Source organism: Equus przewalskii, chromosome 17, assembly GCF_037783145.1.
Source record: "Equus przewalskii isolate Varuska chromosome 17, EquPr2, whole genome shotgun sequence".
Taxonomy (NCBI): Eukaryota; Metazoa; Chordata; class Mammalia; order Perissodactyla; family Equidae; genus Equus; species Equus przewalskii.
In genome coordinates, this window is record NC_091847.1 from 26,950,589 (window position 1) to 26,977,102 (window position 26,514).

Genomic DNA, 26,514 nt, shown 5'->3' on the forward strand with positions numbered 1-26,514 from the left:
TCGTTCTGTTCCAATAACCTGAGAAAAGTTTATGGACATGCCTTGCTGCCTGGACCTCAATTTTCACCAACCTGCACACTGTTTTGAATTTATAGCGCTGCAGCTCCATAGTAATATAGGTAAAATTTACAGGCTGACTATCTGCTACTTCATTGAAAGAAAATTAAGAGTTGATTTTATAACGGCACAACTGATACTCGCTTTCTGATACGTGGAGGAAGTATCCAGTTTGGAGCCTTCAATTAAAATGCCAAAAGAGAAAAAGCAAATTGATTAACTCTCAAAACACAATTTATATTTTTTAGAAATGCTTCCCGGGAGGGAATTAACTTTATACTCTTCTGTGTAAACACTATTTGTGCAGCATATTATAAGTTTAATAAAAATGATATATCACCTCCCTGTTAGATTTATAATTTGCATAGCAGTAGTGAATATGAGATTTTGGTCAAAATGTTTCTCTCTGTGCGGTGGTGCTTACAGGATCATTGGGAAAAGGTAAGTTTAGTATTTTACCGAAATCCTAGGACGTCATTATGATTAAAATATATTTCTAGGTAGCTGATTGACCCCCAAGAAGTTACTGCTTTGAGTTGGAATCATAGGATCTTTGAAGAAAAATAGGTGACATATTTTGCAAACTTAGCCAAATACTTTTCTTTAACTTTGACCAGATTTACAATGAACATATGTATTGCAACTGTTTTTTAATAATTCAAAGAGGGAGAAGTCAGAGATTCAGCATTTAAGAAGCCCGTATCTTAAGAATGAGGCTATCCCAAGTGTGTTCCACAGTGTGTGTGTGTGTTTTTAAAGCATTTTATTTTCTACAGGAATCAGCTGAGGATAGAGTGTGAGCAGTGACTGCGAATTTCCTCTGCTTTTGTCAAACTGTGTCACAACCATAAAGTTATTTTAACAGAGTTTGTTTGCCTAGGCATTTCCTTTCTCTTGTAGTAGTGTAAGAGAAAGAGAAACAACAATTGAAAATGTAAGTACAGCTGAGTGGATATGAGTGACTCTTCCAGCTCCTATCATAAGCAGACAGTTCAATGATAAGTACGTGGGCTTTTTTTAAAGCTTTTAACAAGTATTCATAAATCTTTTCAGCTTCTTTCATTTCAATCTTCCTCAAGCAACTGCAAAGGGAATTGGACAAGTTTGAAACTTCGAATTCCTTTCTTTCTTCGACCAGTCCTGAATACTTCTATCAAGGGTTAATACTGATTCAAATGCGGTAACTTTTGAAAATTCTTCAATATATTGTGTACTTGGTGTAAAAAAAATCGTTACACAAAATACAATAATTGATGCCATTAATATGTTTGGTGAGATTATCCAATAGACTTCCTTGAAGTAACTCTAATAAATCCTCCTACCTTGGTCAAAAACCCCCCTTGGTCTCAGATCCTGCTCTTGCACAGTCATTCGTACAGTGGCCAGGACTTAAGCTCCAGTACTGTATGAGGATGCAAACAGCAGATTTCACAATCAGATGACACTGAGACGTACGCGCACCGTGCCAGACTCTCTTTACTGACTGTGCTCTCATCTTGGGCCAGCCTAGGGATCTGAGAACCTGCTGCCGTTAGAAAGAAGTCACCTGACTGCTAAGCTTTCCTCCTGTCTATTCTCAATCACCCCAGCTTCTCAGTCACCACCAGGCAAGGTTCCTAATCAATGTGCTGGCCAGAGAGGCGTCCCCCAAAAGGGTAGATTTACCGCTTCCAGGAGAAATGCCTGTACAAGAAAATGCACTGTCAGTCTCTGTAGGCTTTCTATAATATCTCCATTTCCAGACTCTCATGTGTACCTTAAAACCTCTCTTCTTCTCCTAAGTTTGGGAGGACAGGTTGATTATGAAATAGTACCTGGCGTTTATGCGCTAACCTACTGATAGCAGAGCTCATTCAGAGACATTTTCCCCTTGATCTTCATAGCAATCCTTTGAAGGGAGAGGGAGTAATTATTATTAATATCATGATTTTATAGATGAGTAACCTGAAACTCAGAAATTTTAACTGACTTTCCCCTGAATCACCTGATGTCAGAATCTGAATCTGATTCCTGACTTCAGATTCTATCTGGGCTCTTTTCCTCACCTCTGAGGTACAAATCTAAGTCAGCACACAAAAGCCAAAATAGTATTTCTAAATATTTAGCAGAGTACGCTAGTGTAAGTATAACATCCTTGTTCATCTGATTTGGTGGATATATCTGTGCCCGGGCAGGAGAGAGGAGAGGAGAGGAGAGGGGAACTCAGGAAGGTCAAGAACTACTGAACTAGAAGTTGTAGGAAAAGCAAGTTAGTTATAAGGAAGAGCACATGGTCTGCAATATGTTAAACATGTATTAATGGGATAAATGATGTCCATCATTTTGGGATGGAATAGGTTTTATCTCGCTTGGAGGGTTTTTTATTTTTATGTTTTTTTATGACAACTCACCAAAGTGATATGCTGATCTTCTACCATATTCACACTCATCTCCCAATTTATTTGAATATAAAGTTCAAATAGATTTCACAAATGAACAGAGAGCTGTGTACTAAATAACTCATATAAGTACTTTTTTGGTTGATTTTTTTTCTGTCCCAATTAATGCTTCTTTTAGGATTTGAAGTTAGGTATTCAATTAAAAGTACTATTCTTCCCTTGGTCATGAGAATGCCATTGGAGTACTAATGATAAGACTAATTTAGAGAACAGATATGTAATATCACAGATCCTGAAATATAGATGGGAAACTGAGTCCCTTACTCTATAGGGCTTGAAATTGGCCCCCTATTGCCCACATTCGTTGGCTATTTTCATTGCTTCTTTAATGTTATCTATGTTATACACACACACACACACACTTTGTCACCACACACTACTTCATGCTTTTCAGGCATTTTTATTTACTAGAGTTAAAAAATTTTTTTTTGAGGAAGATTAGCCTTGAGCTAACATCTGCCACCAATCCTCCTCTTTTTGCTGAGGAAGATTGGCCCTGAGCTAACATTCATGCTCATCTTTCCCTACTTTATATGTGGGATGCCTGCCACGGTATGGCTTGCTAAGCGGTGCATAGGTCCGTACCCGGGATCCGAAGCGGCAAACCCTGGGCCGATGAAGCGGAACATGCAAAATTAACTGCTGTGTCACCGGGCTGGACCTAGAGTTAAAATTTTTTTAAAAAGAAAATTAAAAACGTCAACCAAGTTTTTATAACATTTAAAAATTACCTTACTTTATGTTTTTGTAACTGAAATATAAATTCTGGATGAATAGGAATTGAATTGGAAATGCTCACCAGCGTTTATGTTAGAATCAGGGAGAGACTTGTAACAACTTAGCTGACTTTCCTAAGAATGCATTCAGAAAAGTTTGCCAATTCTTGCCAGCTGGGTGGATCTTAGTGATATTGATTCATACCACATTATTCACCTTGGGCATGATACAGATATACTGAATATTATGAGGTTTGGACTTAAAAATCATCATTTTGTAATTTTTTCACATTTCAACTGATAAAAGACACAGTAGATACTTACATTTCCTAAGAGAAAGAAAAAATAAAATCCTGCCCATCCTTCTGAAATTTAAGTAGGCAGCCCTTGAAAGATCACTGGGAAAAGTCTGTATTTTCTCAGGTTTAACTAAATAATTTATGCATACTTTCACTTTGGCATGATGAAGCAATTTTAGCCTTTAAAACCCACAACTACTCAGGAGGGAAAAGGTCTGGTTCCTGCAACTTAAATAATTTAAACATCCAGGTGGAAATGCTTTCAGCAGTTTCCCTTTTTGAGACAAAGGAAGAAGACTCCAGAATTTTGAGATACCAAGAATAAAGAATTGATAAAAGACGTAACCTCGGGTGTATTTAATTTAGAATGGAAATCCTGCAATATATTTTGAATGATGTGGACCAGAGTGAGGGATGAGGTGAGATGTCTGCTTGCCTGCTGTTTATAATAAATGAACGCATAGGAGCTAGTATGTCAGCATAGCCCTAAGTCACACATATATGCCTATACGTGTATAAATATATACATATACAAATAGAAATATCTATAAAAGCTAATATGACCCTATAGCCCACATCGGCCCAAGCCTTAAGCACTGGGTAGCTATTAGAGATCTTAGAAGAAGCTGTGTTAAGATACCTTGTGCTTTAATCCCTGGCTTCTTGGGTTCCATAATTGTGTATATCTTTCGATATATAACTAAGTCGATTAGGATGAATGAGAATGGAGCAAAATGCCACTTCTCTAGGACATAGAACTGCAAAAAAGAATACAAGGAACTAGTAAAATACTAGAGGAGACTTTAAAATGTAGGTGTCCGGTATAATCGGCGCTCTGAGTCCCTGGCCTCTTAGCCTTACGTCACATTTCAGAACTGCCATGGGGAAGTTTGCCTTCTCACTTGCAGGTCTGTAAGTGACACACTTGTAAAAGAGTGTGGGATTGAAACACAGCCCCTGCAGATTCAGAGCACAGTTTATAATCCGAAAGTTTTGAGGGTAAAAATTTCCTGCTGTCTTATAAACACACCAAAAAAAGTATATGGTACTTAGTGTTGTAATTGCTTGTGGGAGAGAAAAACACCCAACAACTCATACAAGAAGCACTGTTGTTTTTTTTAAATCTTTGTCACATCCAGATTTGATGGCCCATGTAAAGATGAAAATCGGCTAAGGTACAAATTAAGGTAACAGAGCTAAGGAGCTGGTTTCCTTTAGAGTTGACTGAGACAAAGACTATACAGGAAGGGGACAAAGAAATCTAACTACATACGTATTCCTTAAAATGAATGGAGGCTTCATTCCTTTATTGAGGAAAACGGGTCTTTGATGTTCATGAATTTTAACTCCCCAGAACATTGGGCCCTGTGCATCATTGGGCATGCAACACACTGGGTCCCCTAAAGAGAGCTCCTGAAGAAAATATGAAGAAAAGCTACCCTCTGAGCCAACAGGAAATGTTAAGCCTGGCCTGGGCTGCATAAAAGAGGGTTGCTGAAACCAAACATCACGTCCAGAACAAGGTCGCTATGTTATGATGATTTCATTCTGAATGCGATGCTGGATTTGTTTTTGTTGTGGTGGTACGGGGTGAGGGCCACCTAAGTGACGTAGGTTAGAGATGTGGAATGGGGAAGAGTGATATTAAACCATGGACACACCAGGGCTGCTGAGGGATTTGAGAAATATTATTCTTGATGTATTTAAACAGCTTGCACATCAACAGCTAAGGTAAGAAATGTGCATGGTGGACCAAAAAGAGATGAAGTGGAGTGGGTGGTTGTTTTTTCTTTCATTTTCTTTTCTTTCCTTTTTATTTTTTTTCCCTTTCTTTTCGTTTTCTTTTTGGTCATCCACTGACTTTAATTAAGCCCAGCCAGCCTCTTAAGCATGGGAAACTTGGAGAACTTTTTTGTTTCAAGTGACCTTGTTCCCAGGGTTTTCCCTACAATTTCTCTCGGTTCTGTTGCAAGGATGAATATTCACACTCCTGCTCTGAATCTTAGAACAGAGCACCTGGCATAAACAGAAAATTTTAATCTCATCTGAAGTATAATACTATGAGCACTTTTTTTTTTAAGGAAAAAGAAACCTTTCTCCATAATCCTGCTAGTTATACTTCTTTAACTGTATTATTTTAAGTCAATTAATTCAAATTTTAAAATAATGAAATTACCAGCAGAGACTCTAAACTTCTTTTAGTATATTAAATTGGGCAGATTGCTTCTCTCCTTCTAATTATGAATGTTGCAGTTACAAAAGAAACTGTCATTTTGATAGAGCAAAAGACAATCTGTCTGCCAAAAATGTCCAACCATAATTCTAAAAAAAAGTCATCGGCATCAAGAACATGCTACTTTGTTTGATGTACTGTCTTATTGGAAACCTAATTTGCTTTCAACCTCTGAGACAACACATAACATAAGTTTGTGTGACTAATTTTTCTTGGAAATATGAGTAATTAGAATTAGGGGCCATTTTCATAGCAGGAGTGGACAGGTTTTTAAAAAATTCAAAGTAAGTGCTAGAGTTATTTTCTTTGCTTTTTTTTTTATAGCACTCCTAAAACCAAGCAGAGGGGGGATGTTGAGCTTTGTACTGGATAATGTGAGTCCCCATGTAAATTGTGAGCGATTGCAAAGTACGGAAAGGTTTATTACCTAAGGTGAGCCCTCCCAGAGCTCCTGGAGTATAAAAGCATTAAGCGTATGTTCTAACAAAGTCATAAAAATCAATAAACAGGAACCCCCCACCTGTGCAATGGCCCCAGTGTTAAGTTTTATACATGTAGTAATAGTGCATATCAATTTTCACCACCCTTCCTACGCTAGCTATTACAGGGCCTACCACCACCGGAGGGACGGCAAGAGCCGCACCATTCATCCATCCCACGGAGTTGTCTACGTGCCAGGCCCATTGCATCATTGTCAGTTTTATTCTATCTGCGACTGGACAAGGCTGCAGCCCTAGCTTCTATACACCCACTCAGTACCGCAACAATTGCAAACTGTGTGCCTCTGTTTAAAGAGTTTACAAGTCCTCCTGAAAGAAAAACAGAACTGTTGCATATTAATGCCCCAGACCCCGCAGAATCACACAATGGAAAAGGGAAGGACACGTCACTGCCACCGATATGTGACCTTGTCCAACTGCTGCAGTCTTGGGCTTATCCACCAAGGTTTAAAAAATAATCATGCATTCTCGATAAGCATCCAGATGACCAGGTTTCTACAGCAACTAGTTATAATCTGCAAGCTACTTAATGGCCAAAAGACTCAGAAAGCACAGGTCACTGTTTTATTACAACCATGGTTACATATGCTAAAAATTAGGCCCTAAATACACAGTATTTTCACCAGGTTACAGAAATAACTACTAGCATCACACTCAGTTCATAATTAAAGGAAGTCCACCCACCCCACCTCCCCATTTTCACCAATAAGGCAGAAAATATCACTGAACGTGTAACCTTTGTACCACATCCACTCTTTGCCATCCATTACCCTGTATGGAATTGGGGGGACAGGCTTATTAAAGTAACAGCCACTTGTTGGTAAAGAGGTCCATTAACTTTGGGGGAAATACTTCACTTGGGGCATTCTGAAAAAAAAAAAAAAAGGCAAAGACTAAAAGAAAAAAAAATTCTCATTTTAATTATAATCCAAAGATAACTGCTCTGTAGTAATGAGGAACCTCAGAGAGGAGAGCCTTTATTCAGACACAGGACTTGGGTGAATTTTTTCTTTCTTGTAAATGGTTCTATTGGCTACAGTTTTAACAGGCCTGAAAAACAAAAGACAGCCCTCAGTGATGACTCCTCTTCTCCCTTTGCCAGCAAAAAACAAAACAAAACCAAAAAACCCAGGAGTTTTATCTGTCTAAGGTTGCCTTTGATAGTGCTCGCTCCCAGCACGGAAGTGCCACTCACGGGTACTTAAAGCTGCGTCATTTAGGAGCATAAAAATAGAATAAAGTTGTGCAGCAAATGAGAAATTATGATATAACTCAAGTGCTGTGGCATGAAACGGGCAAAATGAGCCATCTAAACATTTTCCAGAACCAAAAAAATAAAAGTAAAGAAAATGGAAAATGCAACTCCAGTGTGATTTCCATAAAGGTGTGCTAGAAGTCTTCCTAACTTCAAGGCCATCCACAAGAATAGTTGCCATTGGGTATTATGAGAAAACTCGACATTTCTAGCAATGCAAAGAAACTGAAGTGCTGCAGTTGTGAACAGCTGGCATACAATAGATAATTTAAGGGAAAGTGACCCTCATGTATAATTTTTAACTGAAGAACTGTCAGGCCCCATTAGTTCCAATAGGGCCTGCCAGGACCAAGATCGGTTTATAGAAGTATTGTATTAGCATAGTTTCTGAACGAGCAGCGTGAAAACATAATATGGGGATTCAGTAAATTTAGTGTTTTAAAAAATTGTACACATTGTTTGTTATACTGACATCAATTCACTCTGCCTCTGTGTTCAGAATGAAAAGCCCAATGGGGTAGGAACTGCCAAAGTAAACAATTTGTGAAAAAACCCTTCTGAGCAGTTGTACTATGTTCAAAAGTAACCCCCAAAAGTTAAAAGGGAAAACCAAATGGTGGCTATCGTACTGATTATTCACTGCGGTACTGAATGCTTATGACTCAAAGGCCTTGAAGGAAATAGGGCAAGGAGCAGACAAACTATACACACCAATTCAACTAAAGTTCTTGTTAGGAAGCATGGAAATTCCCAGACAGTGTGTGAAGGAGATGACATGATCTTATTGGGGAATAGAACATGTATGTTTCAAATGTAATAGCCAAAGTAAATCATAGGAAAAAAAAGAGGCCACCTCTTCCCCTTCAAGTTGGCCATTCAACTAAGCAAATATGTATTAAAGCTTTCTTGGCTCCAGGGTTATCTAACTTCAACACATGGAAGAATGACAATGATATACAAGTGGCATGCTACGGTTTCAAGGAGTGCCATCTTTATTGAAAGCATAGATTCATGGCAGAGTAAAGGAAAGAGTCAATAGTCAGAGAAGGCTTCATGGACAAAGGGGTAATGGAAATAATAGATATGCAACATACTTATCCTGGTGCCTTGGAGCTCAGTTAAAGGTGGCCATGTTTAGCATCTGGTGGAAAGCACCATACTTATTTTGTTGTGCAGTTTAAAGTCACGTTTTTCTTACCTCCCCATCCTTAGGGAGAACTGCTTGAAATTGTCTTGTTGGTATTCTTTGGTGTAAATATTTCGAGGAAATTTCAGGCACTTATATCCCAAATTAATGGGATTCTTCGCGTCCTCTCTCTTAATGTTGCACTGATGTGGAATTAATACCTCTATTTAGGTGGTTTGTCTTTGCTACAAATATTAAATAATCAAGTCAACATCTTTAAATATTTAAATCTACCATTTTGTTATTTAGAGAGGCAACGATTCACTTCCATAATTATAGCTGCTTAAATCAAAGTCTACTAATTAGATAACATAGCTGGGCTGTACAGGTATTATAGCATATTCTTTATTTGACACTATATTATAAGCAATCATTAGCTCAGCTATAAAAGGTTTAAATAGTAATGTATTTTTTAATTTGCTTTATAACCTAACCAAGCAATCAATGTACGTTAATCAGCATAATTGTTTGTTTGGCATCTGTCCATTCATTTGGTCCACCTTGACAGCTCCAGCAAACACATCAGCAAAACTCGGTAACCACAACACACAAGGAAGAATCATCAGTGACATCTTGTCAAATACATATTATGTGTTAAATTATTTGGATATTGAGAGATTAAAACCTCTCTAGCTTGCCATAATGTCCCCCTTACACGTGTTCCAGACAAGGAGTTTGACAGATATTTCCACCTCAAACACCACCTTCAAGTGGCCATAAAACAAGCCTTAATGAGGTGATAAATGTGTTTACCTTTGATTAGGTGAGCTGCTCGATAAGATAACATGGAGGGCCACTTTCCAAGAGTAAATATGTACAGAAATTGCTGGCCACTACCATTCTGTTGGGATTCTAGAGATAAGCACAGCCGTGGTAGGAACACCTCACTCCTCCAACATACCTTTCCATTGGCTAATTTGGTTTCGTCAATGGAAACAGTAACATGTGTAGGAAACTTTTACATCACCTGTGGACTCCAACAGTTCTTAGGAAACCCATTCTGGAATCTAAGACTCTGTTGTTATACAACTCAGCCATAGCTCTTCCCATGTTATAGGACAACTATTTTCTTGTTTGTCTGTTTCTCAATAAACTGTGAGGGCTGAGATTTTGTTCCCTTCATCTTTGTATTCTCTGAAGCTAGTTCTGTGCCTCACCGATGGTTGACAGCACGTAGTATCTTTTGAATGCACGAATTTTGTTGTTCTTGTTGTTTCTAGAGAAACTAGAGCAATGTTTTGCAATTCTAGAGATCTCCTTATGTGGTAGAGCCTTCTATCTAGTCTTATGTATATAAATCTATGCCTTTTGCCAAATAGAGTAGTAAGTGCCCACCAAGAGCTCTGTCCAGTAATATCCTCTCTACTGGTTTCAGTTGACCTTCCTGGAGAGTGACTTTGGCATATTCACTGCAAAGGTACGGTGATTTGATTTCACATGAGGAGACTCTTATCATTCGGTCCTTGACAACTTCCGAAAACAAGTTACTTTTAGCTTAACAAGCAAACGTGTAACTGATAAAACTGGAAGAAAAATAAGGCCAAAATGGCAGCCTCGCCACACAACTTGCATGTATTCTAAGATAAAGGAAATATGAATAAAAGGTAACTTATTCAGTGTCACTCGTACATATTTATAGTTTAAAAATTAGTCAAAGTTTATGTCCTGAGGTTGCACCTACAGGAAGCCAGATGTGCCTTCTGCATGTGACCTAAGACAGGCCTAGAGCAACAACTAGATAATTTCTCGCCCATCCTCTACACCGTCGATTGCGGCGGCTTTCTGAGGTGAGAGAAACTGACAGCACTAACTCTCCAGGGCAGAACTTTCCAGTCAAGTGGATCAACGGACTGAAAATCTCTTATGAATAGTCATTAGGCCTTCATTACAAACCCCTCAAAACCCAGTTCTCTTTTCGCAACCAAATGCCTTTTGTCATCTTCACAAGGTGCATCATTTAATTACCAATTGATTTCTTTATATATGACAACATGTCAGATAGCAAAATACAGTGTATCTCCCTTAGGGGGAGAAGTCTGTTAACCATCAGTATGCCAGATTACAGAGCGCTCTGAGAAACAGGCACCCTGCATACTGTTTCTTCAATTTAACTACTTTTTCTAACATCTGAGTTTCTTTCTTTTTGTTGTAAAAAGCCAATAAAAGAAAAAAGCTAATGAGAATCATGATGGAGTCCTCCCATACCCTGAAACACTTTCAAATTAGTGAGAATACATTTTAAGCTCTCTCTACATGAAAAAACGAATACTCAACAACATATAGGGAATATATAGTGAATTCCAAAATACAACTATATAGAGAGAACTACCATAGCCCATCTTTCTACTTAAAAATCTGTCAAACAATTGTTCTCATTATACTAAGAATTTGCTCAGCTTCTGACTTAGCTAATGCACTGAATCTTCGCTGCGCAACTGCTGCCTGATAATCAAGTCAGTACTGTATTAATAAGCTGAATAATAAGGGAATTTCAAAAATGTACAGGACTATTATACCGTAACAATAAAACCTCAAACGGAGTAAACCGGGGCAGTGCTGAAGGTAGGCGTCAGAAAATAATGAAACCAGTGTTGCAGCAATGCACTCCATTGTGTGGTAGTGTAAATGCTTGCTTCTTTCATACACAGAAGCCACATTACATGAGTCCGAAATGTTCTCAGAGCGTCACTGTGACTGGTTGTGCTAGAACCTGGCACCGACGGGCACTGAAAGCTGACATTATACTGTAGGATGTGCTGCAGGTGTGCAGGCCTGGGAACGTGCTCTAATTACATATTTTCCTGCCGCGCGACAATTAAGGTCGCCAAAATAATTGCCAGTTTCTTAATCCCTCTCTAACAAGACTGACATAAGGAATGGTTTATTTTTCTCTGGTTGTTTTGAAAGTGTTCCTCAAGATTTTGGTTTTCTATGGAACTGCATAAAACTAATTCTTATGTTCAGATGTGTGATTATACCCATTGTTAAAAAAAAAAAGGCCTGTCTTTGAATTGTAGTAAAACTAAAATAATAAAAAAAACGTGAATTGTATAACCTGGTAGGTGGTTTAAACACTTTGCCTCTTAAAGAAGGTGAATTTTTCTTTTAAAACCCTATGTTTCTACTTTCTGAGTTGCTCAAATCACGTGGAAGGGTAAAACGTGCTGGGGGAAAAAAAAGCAGAACATGGGAAAACACAGACAGAATAGGTGTCTTCACTTACTTAGCGGTGGTTCCTAACCTTTTGAGAGATCATAGAGCCTTTTGAGAATCTGATTAAATGTATGGACCCACTGTCCAGGAAAATGTACATGCAACTTCTAGTGGTTCACAGATCACTTAAAAATCCATTAATGAATTGCAGGGAAAGAACCCCGGTCAACTGACAAATATTGCAGTTATTTACACGCCTCCCTTCCATCATCCATCCTTGCGCCCTCTGAGCCATGCCAACACCACATGAAAGATACAGTATCTACCACGCATCAGAAACCAAGTTTGCAGGATTTCATTCTTAACTAAAACTCATTTCTTTCATTATCATGAGTTGTCAATTTCCCATTTTAGTTGGGCTAATTGGGCAGAGCTGAATCATTTCGTGAATTTTGAGCCAGCTTACTCGCTCTTGCCCCTTTTCCTACAAATCAGAAGATAGCAGTGCGTGCTGATTGAGTACTTAACAGACAAACTGAAGTTATGTCAGGCGCATTACGATTTAACACAGGCTGAATGGTAGGGGCAGCAGATGTAACTAATGGGGTTAGAGAGAGAAGAAGCTCCAGTGGAGAGAGAGGGGATGGAAGGGAAACAAAAGTGATTGTATTGGTAATAGAGACTTCAAAGGGGAGTAGTTTGGAAGATTTGGGAAGGGGGGCCTGGCAAATGGAAAAAGAGACAGATCTGCCTATGGAGTGACTGATACAAGGGAGAGGAAAGGCCTGCCAGGAGAGAAAGCAAAGGAGGAGAATTGAAGGCGAGGAAATGTAGGACTACAGAAGAAAGGAAGCCTGGTTCTATTTATGGAGGTCATGACACAAGGCCTCATACAGTTGGAACTAACCCAAACTGTCCTGTTTTGAGTGTCCCAACCATGAGACATCTTGCTAAGTTGGAGATAAAAAGTAACTGTAATAATTTCATCTTGATATTTGAAAATAAAACAAATTCATCTTGATGTTTGGACAATCCTTGCATTCCAAGACTGGTGTGTGGTTTAAATATTAACTGCTCCCCCACCTCCTTTCTTTCTTATATGTTGGATGTTTAAAAACAGCATTTGGTCAAAAATGAGCTCTCTTAATGGACAACTGAAGTTTGAGTTTTATGGATAAAAGTGAAGAACAGGCATGCATTTCTCTTCTTTCAGAAGATGAATGAGATACTTTGGTTCTTACTTGAGGAGGTGGACACTTGAATCCCAATGGTGGAGTGTGTGTGTATGTGTGTATGTGTATGTGTGTGTGTGTGTGTGTGTATTACTGATAGTGTATCACGGAGTGGGGAGAGAAGGGCAAGGACCAGATCTTTAAAGGGGCATCAAGGAGGAACACAGGGGCCAGAACTTGGCTGTACTGCTAAAAGTCATACCATGTTCTGGGTGCTGTTTCCACCGACAGTGGACAATTCCTGTCCTTACTCACATGGTGAACGTCACTTATTTTTTTTTAAGGCCAACTCAAGCATGTCCTGCTTTACAGCTGTGCTGACCTCTCCAAGGAGAGGGAATCTTAGTCCCTACTTGTACATACATCAAATCAAGGACTTACCTTGATCATGACTCGATTCATTCCATCAGTCACTCAACAAACATTTATGGCTTTCCTGAATATTTACTAAATAGTGAATTTTTGAATATATGCCATATCAGGCTCTGACCCCACCAAGCTGTTCTTTCTGACACTGCTCCACAAGGCTCTGTGAGGACTCACCTTCCGACCCTTGGTGTAGAGCAGCACCTGGCACCTGTCAGTAGCTAATATCTGTCAAATATAATCATGAATTGACTGAATTTAAAATAACTTCCTTGTTGGCAGGTTTATTGTAAAATACTTCCAATAGGTGTGAACTTTAAAAAAAAAATGATTTTCTCATAGAGAAGTATACTCATTAGTAAAATAAGTTTTTAAAATGTTGCAGTTCAGTTCCTGGTTTAATCACAATCCTCACACAGGTAGCTTTTTCCTGGGCACAGTCCGTACACCAACTAACACAGAGCCTTTCACAGAGATGCTAAGTAGACGTCTGTGGATTCGTTTCTGATGGATACAAACGCCATCAGTCAGTACCGAGCATTTCACAAACACTTCCAAGACTCTAGTCTGCTGATCTCGTGAGGGCCTACAGACTCTCTATTAGACACTGTTCATACACTTCTACACCTACCCATAACAGGCTTTTTTTCTAACCCAATTTCCTTGACCTGTGTTTTCCTTCTAACCAGACTTCAGAGACAAAAGCAGAGCAGTAAATCATTTTCTTAGAAAAACACACCATCAGGCTATTTTGGGCATTCGGGCTGTTATTTATATGCTGTACCTGAAAAGTTATTTTGAGATAGTGTAGCTCACTAAATTATATTTTCCTCATTATCATTATTACTTCAAAATGATCACTAATTTGCTCTTTCGCTTAAGTGGGAAAACATCAAAGAAAGGAAAGTTCCTCCTAATTTAACTTTTCTTGAAAGGTAACTGATTTACAAACAAATTACTTGTGCCTTGTAAGAAAGAGCCAAACGTGTGTGCTCATTTGATACATTTTCAAGGGCTACAGTGTGGAAATGAAGCTCAAAGAAGCTCCTGTGTGAGCCACAAACAACTTCACGCTATATTACACGTGCATCAGATAGAGAGACCAGACCCTCTGAATCGCATGCAACCTGCCCTGCAGAATGCTTGCTTGGCAATGCCTTTAACGGCTTATTTAAATTGCAAACTTTCCAGCCACCACTTACAGGTGATTTTGAAAGTTCATTATATAAACCAAACAGCCTAATCTCCATACTTTCTTTCTTAAATCATACATACATCATCTTTGAAAGGTGCTATTTAATCTCTCTCTCAAAAGCTCATCAACTTTGTTAAGAAATTGCCTTACAGAGTAAAAATGTCTCTAAAACATGCATGAAGCTTAAACAAATATTCCAACTTGAGGGCAAATCATGTTAGAGACGTGGATAGGAATTTCCAGGATGAAGTTTTGCCTTGAATAGAGATCACATGAGAAGCATTTTGAAGTCATAACTTTATAGCGTAAGATGATCAAAGCCAAGTATTAATACTTTTTTATCAGCTCACCTTCTAAACAATATTTCAGTAGATTTCCTTTCACACAGTGATATTTGTAATAAATGTTCTGCCTTTGTTTTAAAGTCAGTCTGTAGAAAGATGACATCAGCTTAGCAAACAATAAAGTGCCTGTAATATTGTCTCCAGAGGGCTGTTACATTTACTTTGTAGCAGTAAAATTCAATTTTCAAAAAACACTACATGAATGATGTTAGGTTATTAACCCTATCACCGCCGTAAAAATATCATCATTGTGTGCAGAATGTAGGTCACTATCTAGAAGTTGCTTTTTTGTTAAATAATCCATTTAAGCTGCTTTTCTCTCCTATAGCCTGGGTTGTGTCCCTTCCTTTGGGGAAAAAATTATTCCAGCATTTAGTCAGTGGGCTGGAACATGACCCCTACACTTTCATTCTGGGGCTCTTTTCCTTTGTCACCATCTAGTTCTATTTACACCTCCCAGTTTTGAAGTAACCTTTTGCATTTACTTTTTCCCAAAGCCTATTGTTCGTGTATTAAAAATTAGTACATCTGGTCAGGTTTTTCCAATGACGGAGTCATACCTCTCACATGTTTCAGTTCCAGGACAAAAAGAAAATAAGGATGTGCCCCGTTTCAAAGCCTGAATCACTCTCGTATTTCAAGACCTTGAACACAAATACTTTATTTCTGGATCTGAATGTGTCTCACTTGCTGTGCATGAGTAATAACAGTATATACCTGATAAAAACGATGAAAACACTTCATGTTTCGAAAGAAGAAGAACGTTTATCAACAGCACATCAGCATGCAAAGAGTTAACTAGTTAAACTTCTACAAACCCCCACAGTAACTTTCCAAAAGCTGACAATAAGTAAAAGAAGTGCTGGTTATCCATTTTTTAAAGGGATGGGATTGGTTTTAGAAGAAAGGGAAAGAGGATCAAACACCTCAATGCAACAAAAGGTTGTGTCAGAAGGCCCTCAATCACAAACCTCCTTCAACAACAGATATTCCAACCTTCCAGTGCAGTTACCCAGGCAGCACAGCTAAAAAGTTCCATGACATGAAAAGAACAAAACCAAAGGGACAGAGGTAGTTATTGTCATGCACACTCCTCTCCCGCTCTCTCTCTTTCTCTCTCTCCTTTTTTGGGGGGGAGGCAGGGGCTTGGGCTTTTCCCTCCCCCACGAAACTTTTGCATAAGCTGTTAGAGAAAAGTGGTGGTGTGGCTGGGCTGAAAAGAAATCCCCTATTTATAAGCTACCTCCTAGGTGGTGAGGTAGACCTCGTGGATTTTCTGTAAGAAACACCTGATGAACGGAGAGAATATCTACATGAATACTTCAAAAGAGTCATCTGAAGTTATAAGTATAATTATAGCCCCGTAAATATGGTCAGTATTCCCTTGAAAACGTTTGGGTATTTTTTTTTTAATTGATGATGTTTTCTTCTCAGACAAAGTCTGTCTTCAGTGCACCGTGGATGTAAGTTATTTGCATTTTCTGTGTTGAGTCTTAGAGGTATCTTAACAGCATGTACAAATTTTCCACTAAAATGTAAATTATTAACAAGTCAGAATTTTCATTTGTTTTATCTCCTGATGTGAGATCTAAATAAGTACGTAGAACATTTAAAATTCTTACCATTTCCCTGCTTTCTGAGCAATACATCTCATGCATACCGCACGATATATTTTCTTACATGTAACATGCTTCCACTTAATGGGAAAACAAAAACTAATTTGAGGGAGAATACTATATGTTTCCTGGAGATCTAGCTGTATAAGCAAAGATTATTAACCCAAAAGAGCGTTTGGCCATGTTTTCATCAGCATCATCACCATCATTGTCATCTTTATTATCATCTTCTTCATAATCATCCTGGAAAAGTATCACCTAAGTCTTCATCATTACCTGGCTTGATACTAGATGTGTTAAATTAACTTTGTCCTTGATTTCTAAGACATAAGCTACTGTTGGAATCAGATTAAAGAAACCCAGTTGTGTGATCAAAATTTACCTGCAAGGATAAAAGAGCACATACTGAGGGTAATTGATGGAGGTGAGATATAGTAATAATTATAATAATAAACACTTAAATGGTGCTTACTATGTGCCAGCAGTTTTCCACTTAAATTGTCTCCTTCATTTTTCATAATAATCCATTTTACAGATGAGGAAACTGAGGTGCCGGATGTTAGATAACTTGCCCAACGTCATAGGTAGCAAGTGGTAGAGCCTGAAGTTTTGGACCTGGGCATGCTCTCAACAACTGCACTTTCCTACATCAGAACGGAAGGAAGGATGAATGAAAGGTACAAAGTTTCAGGACCTGCCATGTAGGGGTGCGTATCAGGAATCTGTATAGCATAGAAGCAACGAGAGAATGATTGAATACAGAATAGATGAGCTTACCCAGGAAAAGAAAGAAAAAAGATGAAGCAATTAGGAGATAGTTGGATGAACAGGTGAGACATAGAAAGAGAATGTTAGACCCCAGTCCAGAGAGCAGTCAGCAGTCTCCACAGAGCCCAAGGAAAATGATGGGCTGGTTACAGACACAGACAGAAAGAAGAAACTTCATCAGTGGTGGTCAATTAAGCTAGGCTCGATACTCGTATGTGGATGGAGAGAGGGAAGAAGGCTGCAAATTCCCAATGGACCAAGACCAGAGCTAGACTAAGACCACAACTATGAGAATGAAAAGGAAGGGGGTGGATTCAGGAAATGCTGGCACAAAAAAAAGTGGCAACGGTTGGTAACAGACTGGATGTGGGGAGTGAGAAAGACAGTGGTGAGACAAAAATAACTCTGGGGTTCCCGGTTGGGAGGTCCACGATAGGGTGGTATTTCCCACTGCAATGGAAAACTGGGCAGATAGGCATGATGCATAGCTTTGTGCGATGCTATTTAATTTGCCAGTGCCAATGTCAGTAAATGTTGAGGTCTCTTGTGGGAAGAGTGCTATGTGGTCCTAAAGCGTGGCTGGTTCACTGGTGAATACCTTGACCCTTTTAACAGAGGTCAGTAGTCTAGTAGCTGGAATATCAAGAGAGAGGCTGTCAGGTGTGTAGGAATCTGATGGGGGGGGCCTGGATATTGGATTGCTAGAGAACAGCATGTGCACACGAGGAATGCCAGGAAAATGACCTAGAAGCAGAGGTGTAGGCTTGTTACAGAGGTGTAGGGAAACTTAATGCTATTTCTCTTAGTGTGGAGCAGAGGGAAATGGCCTAAGAAAATACTTCAGGCTAAGTCATGGCCAACACCTCATACTTTGGCTTCCTCTGCTCCAGGTATAACAGCACAAAAATTCATAGTTTCAACTCAGGCAAAGAAAGTTGCATTTTTTTAAAAAAATTAGGATGTATGTACATATATAAAACAGTATAGCATCATTCTTTCACTTATTGGGGTCAAATATTTCTCTAATGATTCATTCAGTTTTCCCAAGTGTTGTTTCTAGGTGAGCAGAATTTATCCATAAAATATCCACATTTAAAGAAAAAACTTCTCCCCAAAGTCTCCCCCGGGGTTCACCAATGTTTACAAACACGCAGCCTTGTGAATAGTCTCGCCGGGGCAGTCGCGAACAGTGACCCTCGGTAAAGCAGAGCACTGGGAAAGGAGGGTATTATTTCAGCTGGGAGAGGAGCAGAGCTCCGGGATGAGACTGATTGATTCAGACCAGATGGGTGGCCACACATAGGTGCGACGAAAATAGAAACACATCGCAGGCATTCCAGGCACTGTCTTCCTCCCGTGGCCAAGAGGTGGGTCGCCTGTGCTGCTCCCTTATCTACCTCCTAATGTGCTCTCCAATCAAAGAATGTTAATGATGCTAACTCTGCTCCTTCCTGTTAGCAGCCTAGTCACATGGCATCAGACCTGAAGTTCCATTTAAAAAGTGAAATGCCCATTGTCCAGGTTTCCCTCTAAGTAAAGCCAAACCAAAGTATTTTACTTAGTGTCTAAATATGTTGTTATTCTTCTAATTTCCTCTTCCACATGAAAACTAACATGCCAGAAACTTTGTCTGCCTCTTAGCTCCCAGGAAAGAAGAGTATATTTATAAGTGATACCAGTATTGTAATCACTGGTGAGAATTTAATTCATAGGGCTTGTAAGAGTACTATATAATAACTGAAGATTCTAACCTAGTTAGGTACTTTAAACATAGTTTCCTGAGCCTGAGGACTTTATTAGAAAAACGTAGGAGCTTACAGTAGATAAATATAACTATTTTTCTTAAGTCACCATTTGACGTTTAAGATTTCTCTTGGACTATTTTGGTTCTCATTTCAATAAATTAGTGAATTTTGAATTTATAAACTAAGGTAAGGGTTTATTATCTTGACGATATTGAGAAAAAGAAATGCAACATTCTTATTACAAGAATTACTTTCTTACTTGAAAGGAAACTCAACAAACATGGGAAATTTTCTATCATTCAAAACTGAAGTGTAGAAATTATGCACAAATTTGAATATTTATCAAAATTAAAGGAAACTCCCAAAGCTTTTTGTAAAATAATATAAAACCTAGAGAATTGGTGAGCATTCACTAACAGCCCAGTGGCATTTAAACAAGTATGGAGGACACTTTGTCATAATAAGAGGAAGGTTTTCTCACCCTCTGCCTCAAATGTCCTGCCCTATTTTGTCCCAGCGTGAAGTTTGAGTTTATACGTTCTCACACAGGCCTGAAACTATTACCTACTTGTTATAAACCTTCTCAGATTTCACTGCTGTGGGTTAATCTGTAGGTTCTGATTGACGTCCCTGCCTGTCTCTCAAATACGTTACTAAATTCACGTGGACCTCCCACCTGAACGGCAAGGCAGACCATTGTTTTCACTTCGACGACTATTTGCAACTAAAAAAGTAGTTCTTTAGATATAATTTTGAACCAGTTACATATAGAGTGAATTATTATTTTAGTTTAAAAGCTATATGTATGGGTCATTTTCCTTTCCACAAATTGCTGGCCCGTGGCTGTCATGACACCTATCTGGAATTAAAATTATTTGGAAGACTTTTCTCATGAAAGTATTTATTCATCTTCTGGGTCATAACAATTCCTAGAAGTAAGGTACTAAGTGATAGACAGCTCTTGAATTTACTCTGCCAGTAAGCTGCCTTCTTAAAAAAAAAAATTCCTGTGCAGGTGGAGATTAGCATATGAAAAATGCTTTTAATTTTGCCCACTCTTGGACTTACCTATCTGTCAAACCCATACATGTGACAGCAGTTGGATTCAACTTATCTCTACTTTACCACCTCAATAGCAGGTTTTAAATAGTCCATGGGCTGTTAGTTATTTGTAAGCTGAGTTCATTTAACTCCTTTTCTCAAAACAAACCCAATAAAATGCAAAGACACCAAACTGCCAGTTCAGTTTCTGAATCTCAGAAATAAAAATGATTGTGTCCAAGAATATGTGAAAATGACTTTCTTTCGACATAAGGAAATAAAATAGCTAGTGCAAATGGTCTCTTGACAGGTACTTCATGAGATCCCCGTGGTTCTTTCAATGTAGAACTTCGTTTACATATTGCTCCTCTGTAGTAATATTTGATATTGACTTTTTTGTCTATTGTTTATCTTTTTTCTCTTGAAATCTAACCTGCCTAATTTTTCAGTTTTCATTTGCACCATTTGATTTGTGCAAACCACAGCTCCAAAGTCTTCACAGAATTAAGTGAAATGAGACGCCCCAATGTTGGCGTGGCTGTGGACCTATTTTGGCTTCATGGTTCACTAAATGTCAGGATGCCCAAAGGGCAATACCTGTCGTCAGGTGGGCCTCAAGGGGTGAATGTGGGCTGAATCTCAAAATAGACTTGCAGCTCAGCACACCTACTCACTTATAAAGAATGAGCAGTAAATATGTGTATGCAAATTCTATTTCTATTAAAGGACACTTAAGGTGTGGTGGAAAAGGAGAATGCTCTTTCTCACCATTCAGACTAGAAGAAGGTCAGGAACTCCGGCCACCTTGTACTCTTCAAAGGGACAGAGCTAGGGTAGCACCTAAAATAACTTTTCCCTCCCACCTACAGCCCTGAGCCTGGAACAGGAAGAAAGTTCTCATATGAAAATAAACTAGCTCAGTCTTCTCTCAACTAGCTTACTTCTCTATATTTTACAAGTTTTATTGTTTTACTAAATTCCTGGGTTTTCAGCTGTCACAATTCAGACAATGCCCCCAAAATGATTTCATATATTGAAAATAAAAATTCTTCATGGGGCCGGCCCCGTGGACAAGTGGTTAAGTTCACACACTCTGCTTTGGCAGCCCAGAGCTCGCCAGTTTGGATCCTGGGCATGGACCTACACACTGCTCGTCAGGCCATGCTGTGGCGGCATCCCCAACAGAAGAACTAAATGACTTACAACTAGGATATACAACTACGTACTGGGGCTCTGGGGAGGAAAAAAAAAGAGGAAGATTGGCAACAGGTTAGCTCAGGGCCAATCTTCCTCACCAAAAAAAAAAAAAAACAAACCCCTCACTGTGTTAATCGGATGTCTTAATGAATGGGCAGCCATCAGCAGGTTCAATATTTCATATATTGCCTACTCATTTCACACTGCCTTTACATAATAAAAATTCTCCTGCTTTAGACAGTAAGAGGTGAGTGAACAACAGCCAAATGCAACTTTCACACTTAATCTACTCTGGTCCTTTAAAACCATTCACGGGACAATGAAACAAAACTTGTATATTATCTACTTTCTCAGGTAAATATTGGTCTTAATAATAAACTGTCTTGTAGATGTATGAAACCTGTTCACTCTCCTATTGATGTTTTACTGGCCATAAGAGCTAAGGCCCTATTCTATTTTAAATTTAACTCTATGAAAATGGGCAGTCCCAAAGAAAATGCTAGCACAATTCCAGATAAAATATACTGTTGTGAGGCTGAAAAGTGCATGCAAAGCAAGCTGCATTATTAGAATGTTTAAATATTAATTATACCACTGTGTAGTAAAGATGATCAAGTATGAGTGTCAACTAATTTTCTAAAAGCTGCAACATTTACTTTCATCTAAACTTCCTTTGTTAAACCAAAACTAAAAGCCCAGCAAGTTTAGTCTACTTGAGTGTGTTTATTTTTATTGGTTTCTGCATAATTTTTTTTCTACCATAAACCAACTTTAACCCCTTTTCTGTAATCTCTGCCAGTATAACTCCAATAGCACATCATAAAATTCCTATAATTCTTCAAAGCCACGGAGTTGGAAAGGAAAGGCTTGGGCATTTTGTAACAAACGCCAGCTACAAGCTTCAGCCAATTACATTTAACTCTTACAAACCTTCTTTCTTGTATGTGTGGATAAACTTATAGATTTATGCTGTGTGGTGACTTTCAATTCCATTGTAAGCATTCTTCAGTCACTTTTGAGTCTGCAGCCAGTTCCATTTCGTGAAGAATATTGTGGCAGAGGTAGAAGCTAGCCCTAATAGCTAAGGAGTCTAGGCTGACAGATGGGGAGACAGATGTACAGAGGCACGTAAAATCAGAGACTTCTTACCTTATGCAGAAGCCTTTGCTGATGGAGATGAGGTGGCCTGAACAGTGGACATTTAAATGAACTCTGGTGACGGAGGAGTTAAGCGGAATCACTGCTACTTTCCCCCTTGTTTCTTTTCCTAGCATCTATTACTCTCTTAGATTCTAAAACGGCTCCTAGAATCAGGCAGGAGAATCACTTTGAGATTCTTAAGAAGAGACAAAGGAAGAGCATGTGTGTGGGGAGAGACGCTCGGGTTTCATCCCGTCACCCATGGATGCCCAGCCAGGGTTTCCCACCTGAGACAGATTGCGACGCATGTTCGGCTCACTCATGCACAAGAAGCAATACACAAGTTCAGTGTAAAGCCACTTTAAAAGCTCATCGGGTGCATACTTTACTTGTACAAAATACCTTATTCATGACGGAGCAGTGAGGGCCTAGGTAATTACTTGAATCAAGGTGGCCTCAGAAGTGTTTAAATCTACAAGGACACTTAGAGCATGAATAATGCAAAATAATTTGCATCTAAATTTTTTAAGTGTTCTTTATTCAAAAACTAAAATGCAGTTCCGATTAAAGTTTGATGAGTGAAAGCTGAGCACTTCATACCCACTGTGAAACGTCTCCTATATGTAGAAATTATTTCAGACAGTGGTGAAGGGACAAAAGAGTTTTTTGGTGTTTTTTTTTTTTTTAATTTAAGTTGGGATTAAGCTGCGTTTGTTTTTGGCCTAACTTTCTTTAGGTTTTGTGGTGGCTACCAAGGTAATTCCTGAGCTTGCTTATCAGAGACAAGTCTAAATTTCAACCCAGCCCCTTAGGAAACAAAATGAAAACACTTACTTTCTTAGAGCCAGCAATTTGCCAAACAAAATAACATTTGAATTGAAAGCTAATGCAATGCAACTTTCTTTTTCTCTCACCTAAAATTTTTATTCAAATTCTTCTTCTTTTTGAATCACTAGACATAAAATGTCTCTGTTACTGCAAAAGATTAGGATACCCCATTTGTTTCCCTATTATATTTATACTGCTGTGTGAATATACATTATTAATACATCACTGGCAAATTTTCAGTGAAAAGCTAAAAGCAGTGTCAACGTTAACCCATATTTTTTTAGGGAAACAAGATTGAAAAGCTGAAAATCAATTAAGAACCCAAAGACAACTCTGTTACAATAACATATCAAATATGTTTATTATTACTTTAGAGTAGCTTTTCTTCATCTAGTTTTCTAAAGTTGAACATTTTGAAGACTATTTCAAAGGAGTGCTATAGTAAGATTGAATTAAAACATTTCTCATTTACAGATGTTTTTGTCAAGGGCTAAAAAAAGGGAAGTAAATCATAATTTTTACCTTTATTTTCCTAAATTTCTACAATCTATTATCACTCGGGCTGCATAACAAGTCCTGGAATTTCCCAATGTTTGCATTTCATCTAATTTGTGAAACCACAATTCTGCCCTTGTTTCCTGGATCCTTTGGCCATGTGGTGGGGAACTCTCCTGGCCCTTCTTTTCTACCTGAGACAAAAATAAAGTTCAATTAGAAATCAGGCCTTTCTGGTCTAGTTCGCAGGCATGCTTCACGGCTGTGTGGAGGGGGCAGCCAGAAGGCAGGTAGGAAAGGCAGTGAAAGAGCTACCAGGCTAGCAGTAGACCTGATCTTCCAGGGGAATTTTTTTCAAGGTAGGCCACTCTGCAATCCACAGCACCTAAACTTTAAGGGCCCTTGCAAAGGGAAATTATTTTCCTGCTGTCGCCCTTATGAAGTATAAAGACTCTCAATTTATTGCATGCTCCAAAGCAGGATTCTAGTTTACTGGAATTTTAGACGAGTGTGTTTGCCACGCTGTTGGTGAGTGGGTATGCTGTCTTTTTTTTTTTTTTAATTTTGAACAATGAAAACATTTTTAAACTCATTGAACAAAGATTTCCCCAGCAACAGACCCCCTGCTCAGCAGGTCACCTATCTTTGCGACAGTTTTTCTTTTCCCACGCTAACCCCGGGGCTCATTTGCATAAGGTCTCTGTTGTGACAATTAGTTTCAGGTGAGCTGATTTCTATGCAGCTAGCCCAAGACGATGCACAAGCCCTGGGCCTCCCTGATCCTGGTCCTAATTGCGACTGACTGGCACCAGACACAATCATCCTCTTGATTCAGCAAATTGTCCTGCTAGTAGCTTGTTGTGACCCCGCAAAGCACAAATCATATCATGTCAGTCCAGCCTAGTAAACAATGAATAAAATAGCCTCTGAATGAGCATAATAATGTCTTTTCCATATTTTAAGCATAGTTGACTAAGTGAATGCAAATGAAAACAATAGTGTTTTAATTTCTTTTTCTTTTGGTTGGGAGTGGTATTGTGGCTCCTCATAAAAACTTTTTAGAAAATGAGAAGTTGCCCCCATATGTAAATTCCATGGCTCAACAGCCCTGTCACCTGGGAGAAAGTCCCCAGGTAAAACAACTGGCTTCTTTCAAATTTCTCTTAGCTTTGTTGTTGTGGAAATAAGTAATATGCTCTTTCATCATCTCTGAAGCTACAGGGTACATCAATATGCACATTAGCAGGGTTCCCAGTAGTCCCTACTAGACAGAAAACCTTTCGGAGCCAATGAAATTTCACATCTCCGCACAGCAACCCAAGTTAAGGAAGAACTTTTCTTAATTCTAGGAAGCAAGGGGGGGAGGGGGGGAGATGAGTGACTTCGCATTAAGAGAATGTTTAAGGACAATAATTGTTCTTGAAATATTGCCTCCTCCTCACTCTGTCTGCAATTCTGAACCTAACTGTATTATGCTACATGTCTTACAAATTCCTTCTGCCCTGATAGTCAGGGATTCTGTCTGCCATCCTGTCATCTTTCTTAGCCACCTACTTGTCATCTCTATTTTCTCTATATGCTAAAGGTGAAAAATAAATAAATAAATAAGAAGTTGAATAAATGTTCCAAAAGCCATTTGGCTATTTTCCCTACTCCTGTAAAATAAGTATTGTCATCACTATGGCATTCTTTTTTCCATTTTTCAGGTTCTTGTAGATAAGCATTTGTTTCTATGATATGAAAGATGTATCTATTCATATCCTGCATAGAACTAAAAAAGTTTTTCAGACATCGCTACTTTCAAGAATTTTTTATCTTATTTCAAACTGGTTTCTAACAAATATAGGATTACTTCTTAGTATTATAACACATTGATTTTGTTTTTCTTTTCAGGCACTTACTGAGGTGAAAATCTTGGAAGGGGGTGAGGGATTATGGAGGGAAACAGAAGAAAGAAGAGAAAGCAAGAGGAAAGAAGGAAAGGAAGAAGGAAAAAGAGATGAGATTAAATTTAGTATCGAAGAGAATTACTTCAGGTTCTTATGAAAAGATTTTTGATTTATGGCAAAGGGATTGTCTACCCACCCTCCAAGCAGCTAATCCTCTGTGTGGCCCTTACTTCCTGTGTTCCCCGGGTTACACAGTCCACTCTTAAGGGTCGCATACTGCACGTGGCTGGAGCACATGGTCCAGGGTGTGACTGGAAGGACATAGTACTAATTTCCTCCTGTTTCGTAGGTCTGTGATGATTTTTAACCCCGTTTTTACAGTGACATGGAAATTATATGACCAAAGGCTTTACATTAATTCAATTAAAGAGGGAGAGTAGAAATAGTTGGGGGGAGAGGAGGCTTCTAAATTCTAGAGCCCCATGGGGTACACTTTTAGACCATTCAGAGCAAGAAAGTATTTGAATCCAGATAAATGAGTATATGGTATCAAGGTAAAGAATTGTTGAAGGATCTACACACTTTGATTATAAAATACAATCTACAAAAAAACCTTTGACACGAGAAATCTGTAAATCAAACTAAAAACTCAAGAGATCTTCAGAACAGGCAATGTAAATTAATATCCACAGTATGTCTTGCCATAAATGTTTGGACACTGGACTTCATACGAATTAGGGATTTATTGAAAGAATAGCTTTAAAAATGGCTATGACATCTGGCCCCATTCTCATACCCTCCTGCAGTGCTCGCATCCTTCA

The 26,514-nt window shown here is 38.7% G+C and overlaps 1 protein-coding gene and 1 long non-coding RNA gene across 7 annotated transcripts in view; one reads left to right on the top strand and one right to left on the bottom strand.

The window, feature by feature from the left end:
* Nucleotides 1–25,834, top strand: part of LOC139076783 (uncharacterized) — a 35,051-nt gene extending 9,217 nt beyond the window's left edge. Inside the window, exon 2 of the long non-coding RNA XR_011528725.1 lies at nucleotides 25,698–25,834. This is a non-coding gene — a long non-coding RNA (uncharacterized lncRNA). The remainder of the gene's footprint in view (nucleotides 1–25,697) is intronic.
* The window catches only part of ZEB2 (zinc finger E-box binding homeobox 2), a 132,223-nt gene that overhangs the window by 68,083 nt on the left and 37,626 nt on the right, over nucleotides 1–26,514 (bottom strand). The window lies entirely within an intron of this gene.